This window comes from Neofelis nebulosa, chromosome 18 (assembly GCF_028018385.1).
Source record: "Neofelis nebulosa isolate mNeoNeb1 chromosome 18, mNeoNeb1.pri, whole genome shotgun sequence".
NCBI lineage: Eukaryota > Metazoa > Chordata > Mammalia > Carnivora > Felidae > Neofelis > Neofelis nebulosa.
In genome coordinates, this window is record NC_080799.1 from 1037738 (window position 1) to 1044100 (window position 6363).

The following is a 6363-nucleotide window of genomic DNA, read 5'->3' on the forward strand; positions in this document are numbered from 1 at the left end:
CGGTTATAAACACTGCGCTGAACATCTTTGTGCTGGAAACGATGTATGGTTTTTGGATCATTCTCCAAGGAGAGGTTCCCAGACGCCGGATTCCACCATCAAAGCTCCCGTCCCCAAATTGCTTTCCAAGAAGACACAAACACTGTTGAAACCCTCATAAATCATGGCGGGGACGGGGGCGCCCTGGCGCAGCTAGGTCACTCGAGCAGCAGGGCCCTCCTGGCCCCTCGGTTGTGTGGGAAGGTGGCCTGGAGGGCTGGGGCCTGGTCCTCAGCTGCCCACCGCCTTGCCCATGGTGGCAGCTGAGCATGCCTTTCTGGACACACTGAGCCCAGGCTCGCAGGAGGCCTTGTCTGGTCCTTGCACTGCCCTCCCGGCCTCATGGACACCGAGTCCAGCTCCCAGAGGGACAGAGGACCCTGTCCCTTTTCACGGCTGCACCCACTCTGCAGGAATTCAGGAGGGGGAAGAGGCTGGGGAGGGAGAATCCACCTCTGGGTGTGGATTCAAGAGTGTTTGTTTTCATTCCCGCCTCTCCCCTGGGCCTCAGTCTTGCCCCCAGGGAAGGAAGACAGCTTTTCGAGCCCAAGCAGAAGTGCTGGGGCCCCCAGACCCGTCTCTCTCCACCTGCTCCATCCCGGGGCCCAGAGAGGGTCTGCGACTTGCTCAGAACCACCCCCCCCTTCCCCCCAGACCCCTGCTCTGACCCAGTGGCCAGAGGCCCAGCGAGGAGAACACAACAGCAGCCCCATTTCTGGGCGGGAGGGTGGCCCCCAGGTGCCAGGACCTGGCCAAGCCAGTACCTGTGTGTGAGCCGCCCTGAGGCAGGTAGCATCCGTTTCACCTGACGAGGGAACTGAGGCCAAGCTTGGCAAGGCTCCAGCAGAGCACCCGGCCTGGGGGGGAGGGGGAGACTGCGCCCACAGCTACCCCCCCCCCACCCCCCGCACACTCCTCCAACCCTTTCTGTGCCCGCTCCCCTGCCCTGGTTTGAGCAGGGATGCCTGCCCTGTGAGTTCCACGGGGGAGCTCCAGAAGGAATAAAATCAAGCTAGGTGAGACATCCAGGAAGAGGGGAATTGGGAGTGGGGTCACAGATGGAAGTGTACCCCTCCCGGGGCACCCAGGAGAGAGGAGGCCAGGTGGGCTGCGGGGAGGCCAGCCCAGGGCGCACCCCACCCACCCTCTGTCCCTGGGGCAAATCTCCCCAGCACTCCCGGGCCAGGAAACCCCCAAGCCCCCTGCTCCCCGCCAGAAGCACCTCCCACCCCCACCCGTGCCCGCAGCTCCCCTGCCCCACACAGGCCTTCCAGGCCCTCCTCCCCCAGCCCCTCGGATCTCCTCCCGCAGACTCCCCGCGGGCCCCGCCCCCTCAGGTCCCCACACCCCCCCCCCCCGCCGCCCCCCCCTCCCCCCCCTCCAGCGCAGCCCCAGCCCCAGGTGCTCGGCGGCCCTGCCGGGCCGGCCGGAGGGGCGGCTCCAGCTGTCAGCCGGCGGCGCATCACACGCTGTAAGAAGGTGTTGACAGGAGCAGCTGGACGCGGGCGGGTGATGAAAAGAAGCAAATTCTCTGCGATTCCGCGCGCGGCCTCCTGGCGGCGGGGGGCGCCCCCTGCCGGCGGCGCGCGCCACGGGGGCCCCCCCCCCCCCCCCCCCCGCGCCCACTGTGCGCGCGGCCCCATTGCACAGGCCGGACACTGAGGCCGCTAGGGGCGCGCCACCAGGCGCACGGCTCGGCCAGAGGTGCCACAGGACAGTGGGGGCCGAGCCCTCGCAGGCTTCCCGTCTCCGAGCTAAGGGCAGCTCACTTACTCGTCCACCAGCAGGGCTGGTGCAGGGGTCACCCCAGGAGCAGAGTGGAGGGCACAGTGAGGAGAGCTGAAATGTGCGCGCAGCAGGGGCAGTGGGGAGGTGGAGGCGGATGGAGACCCCAAAGGGGCCTCATGAGCCCTCAGGTCAGGTGCGACACTGCCTGACTCCCTGGACCCGCCGTGTTGCCCCTGCACCCCAATGGAGGAAGAGGGCTCCTGGGGGGCTCTGGACCACCCTCCTGGCCAAAGCCCTGCCCACACAGACACCGATTGGGAGTTGGAAGGTAGTGGACACCCTGGCTGTTAGCTCACTGCCCCCACATGCCCTTCTCTGCCCCTCCTCCCGGAACAGAGACAGAGGGAGAAGTAAGAGACCCCGCAGGCAGGGTCCGGGAGACAGACCCAGAGACACGGGGACAGATGGGGTGGATGGACCAGGGAGGGGGGGAATCAGCAGACACAGGGTTTCCAGTCTCCCCTGAGGAATCGGCACAAAGGATTTCCACAGTCTTTGTGTGAAGCCACCCCGGGGCTCTGCCCACGGCAGCCACCGGTGACCCCATGTGACCCAGAAGGGTCCCAGGCCCAGACTTGCCTCTCAGCTCGATATGGATGTGGGAGCACAGGTACGGATATTTCTGTCCTATGGGGGCTCACTGGGCTCCAGCCCAGTCTTGGGGGTCCAGCCAGCTACACCTGAGCCCACCCCGCACAGCTGTGGAGATGTAGAGAGGACCCTCGAGGGGAGATAGCCTCTGCTTGAATGCTCCCGCTGATGAGGAGCTCACTACCCCCTAGAAGCAGCCACTTTGTCTCTGGGCCTCTCAAAGAGTTAGAAAATTCATATTCTGAGTGGGTCTTTTCTCCCGATGCCCCTGCCCCACAGTCTCTCGCGCCAACCTCTGGAAGCCCACGCACCACAGACATTGACCCGACAAACATGTGCCGAGTACCTTCTACGTGTTGGGGCCTGCCGTTGGTGCTGGAGTCATTCTTTAGGACCTAGGAGGCACTGAGGGAGAGAAAGTGCACCTAGGCCTGTGCCAGCGCCACAAGGCCAAGGTCGGGAACAAGCTGCGATTCAGCACCTCCTGTGTACCAGACCTCAGGCAGCCCCATTTCACAGATAAGGAAACTGAGGTTCAGAGGAAGATGAGGGCCCTGTGCTGGGCACCAGGCAGGTTGGGATGGGCCAGACTCTGCCTTGCCTCCTTAGGATGGCTCTAGGGTTGGGGTGACCCGCTTCTGGCCTGGAGCCATGGCAACTATCTTGCCATCAAGGGAGGCTGAGATAGACACCAACACAGAAAACGTCAGAACTGAGGGACGGGCAGACACTGGGTCTTAATGTCAGCATGTGAACTTCTGGATCAAGCTGTGCCTGAAGCGAGACCCTTGAATTTTCACTTAAGTGAAATAACAGATGCCTTCTTTCGCTTAAGCCAGTTCGAATTGAATTTCCTGTCACCAGCAAAATAAAGAACCTAAGTTCAAAGCATCTGTTGTCCTTAAGAAGGAATTCCAGGCTCGGATGTGTGAGTGTCGGGGGGCTGGGGACAGAAGGGAAGGGCCACACACCGTTAAAACAACAGCTGACATTTATCCGGTGCTAAGACTGTCCTGAGTGAAGGGCTGTTCATGAATCCACTCACTGAATCTTTGCAGCAATCCCGCAAACTAGATTTTGCCACTACCTTGTATGTTTCTTAGGCTGAATGACCCTCGCTGCCGTGACAGATAAGCCCCCGCGAAATGTCAGCGACTTGAAGTCAGAGTTTAGGACTTGCTCATGTACAGTCCCGGTGTTCTGTAGTCAGTCCGCATGCAGTGTGACCCAGGGACCTGGGCCCCTTCTCTTTTGGGGCCCTGCCATCCCCCAAGGCCTTGAGATCCACTGGATCTGCCCGGCTGGCCAATGAGGACTGAGGCCGAGGAGGATGCAGGGAAATGGGACCCCCTGCTCACCGCTGGTAGCACTGCGACATAAGCCACCGCTGTGGAAGGCAGCCCGGCAGCTCCCCCAAAATCAAACGAGGATGACCGTGGTCCCGTGGTTCCACTCCTGAGAACAGATCTAAAAGAACTGAAAACAGGGTCTTGAAGAGACGTTTGTACACCCGTGTTCACGGCAGCATTGTTCACAAGAGACAAAATGTGGACGCATCCAAGCGCCCGTACGTGGACAAATAGTGAAGCAAACTGTGGCCCATCCACACGGTGGAATGTCGTTCCACCTTAGAAAGGAGACAATGACACCTGCTACCATGCGATGAATGCGGAGAAGGTGATGCTGAGGGACACGAGCCAGACACGGGAGGACACGCACTGGGACCCACTCCCACGAGGTCCCGGGGTCGTCAGACTCACAGACACAGAGTAGACGGTGGGGCCGGGGCTGGGGGAGCAGCTGGGGGTCCGTGCGTAATGAATGGGGACAGAGTCTCGGTGTGGGGAGATGGAACGTTCTGGAGAAGGACAGTGGGGACGGCTGCACAGCAGCGTGAATGTGCTTGGTGCCCCTGAAGTACATACCCTGACGTTGGTTAACATGGTAAATTTTATGTGTATTTTACCCCAAGAAAAAAAATCGGGGGTGAGGGAAACAGGTGCGCTTGCATAGCCTGCCTCCCCGTCCTTGGGGTCTCCTGGCTGGACCCTCTTTGGGGAGGGGGCCGGCTGGGGGAGGCTGATGTGTGGGTCAGGAACAGCCAGACTTCTCCATCCCTGGGTGTGGGCCGTCACCCACCCTCTCTGGCCCACCTGGTGCTGGCTGTCTCCAGGCGACTTCGGGGACCAGCAGTTTAGGGTTTCCACTTGGGGCAGCGGTGCGGGCTTTCAGAGGTGTGATGACGAGCTGGGATGTTGCCTCCTCTCTGGGACAAACCCTTCCGGCGGGAGCAGGGGGCTGAGCTCCCCGCTCGCTCTCCTGCTCCCAGACCCGAGCTGCTCACTGGGGGTCGTGGCCTGTCTGCTTGGCGCTCCTCGGCCCCTACTGGACTGTGAGCTCCGTGAGCTGCACAGGCCTGGCGCACAGCGGGAACACAGGAAACTGTTAGGAGACGGACGAACGTCACACGTTAGAGAAGAAGGGCCCTGGACTCGCGGACGCTGTGTGCAGAGGCGCCCCCTGTTTAGGCGTCACAGCGCTCGGCCCGCTCGGGCCGCCCCTCAGGGGCTGCGGGGTCTCCAGGAGACGCCTGCCAGGAGGGGTGGTGAGGCTGGTGTCTCCGAGCTGCTGTGCCAGAGACACAGGGGCTCTGAGCCCCGCTGCTGCTCCCCACCCCCGTGCCCCTGCCCCCCTCGGCGCGAGGTCGTCCAGGACATCTCCTGGGGCCTGTCTCTCCAGTTTTCCTGCGCCCCTGCCTCGTCACTCCTGTGCCCCGTCTCCTTACGCCTGCGCGCCCCTCATTCCTGCGCCCCCCTCCTCACGCCTGCCCCCCCTCCTCACGCCTGCGCCCCCCCCCCTCACGCCTGCGCCCCGCCTCCTCACGCCTGCGCCCCGCCTCCTCGCTCCTGCGTCCCCGCCTCCTGACTCTTCAGGGCCCTGATTTTGGAGTAAGAAACGTGCTCGGAAGCAGCAATCACACGCCAGTGTCGCCTGTCCATTTGGCAGTGTTCTAAAACGACAGATTGCATGTCGGGGAGACGGCCACGCTCGCCGTTCGCGTGGCTGATGGGATGCCTACGGGCACAGCCTTCCTGGAGGGCAGGCGTTTGGTAGATGTTCACTGCAGGTTTAGGAATGCCCAGGCCTTGGGGCCCTAAGACAGTGGTCATGGGAGGCCTGGGGACGGGGGTTAGTGTCTGAGGGGGACAGAGTCTCAGTGCGGGAACATGGAAAGTTGCGGAGATAGACGGTGGTGATGGCTGCACAGCCGGGTGAGCACGCGTAGTGCCCCTGTTCACCTAAAAACGTACCTCTGGGGGCGCCTGAGTGGCTCAGTCGTTAAGCGTCCGACTTCGGCTCGGGTCACGATCTCGCGGTATGTGAGTTCGAGCCCCGCGTCGGGCTCTGTGCTGACAGCTCAGAGCCTGGAACCTGCTTCAGATTCTGTGTCTCCCTCTCTCTCTGACCCTCCCCCGTTCATGCTCTGTCTCTCTCTGTCTCAAAAATAAGTAAACGTTAAAAAAATAAATAAATAAATAAATAAACCAAAAAAACGTACCTCTGAACGGGTGATTGCAGTAGGAGAACTGGCACCCTTCCCTCCCATGGCCGTGGCAGAAATTGCTCCCTGGCAGGGCTCGTGTGGCAGTCCCCCCTGCTGCTGAAACCAGTTACCCCAAACTTGGTTAACTCAGCACAACTATTTCCACACAGTTCTGGGGGTCAGAAGTCAAAATTGAGTCAGCAGGGCCGAGTTCCTTCTGGAGGCCTTCCTGGCCTCTTCCTGGCCTCTGCTGGCCGCCTGTGCTCCTCGGCTTCAGGGCCCTCCCTCCATCTCCAGGGCCGCCCCTGACCGCCTGTCTCCTCTTATAAGGACCCTTGTGATGCATCAGGCCCACCTGATGCTCCAACAGCCCTGACTCACAGCTGCAAAGTCCCCTTTGC

General features: G+C 61.6%; 1 long non-coding RNA gene across 1 annotated transcript; it reads right to left on the reverse strand.

Moving 5' to 3' along the window:
- Positions 1 to 3391: 3391 nt before the first annotated feature.
- LOC131500794 (uncharacterized) lies at positions 3392 to 4908 on the reverse strand. Its single transcript, XR_009256467.1, has 2 exons — positions 4572 to 4908; positions 3392 to 3873 (listed from the first exon to the last, which is right to left on the reverse strand). It is a non-coding gene; the product is annotated as an uncharacterized LOC131500794 (long non-coding RNA).
- Positions 4909 to 6363: the final 1455 nt, after the last annotated feature.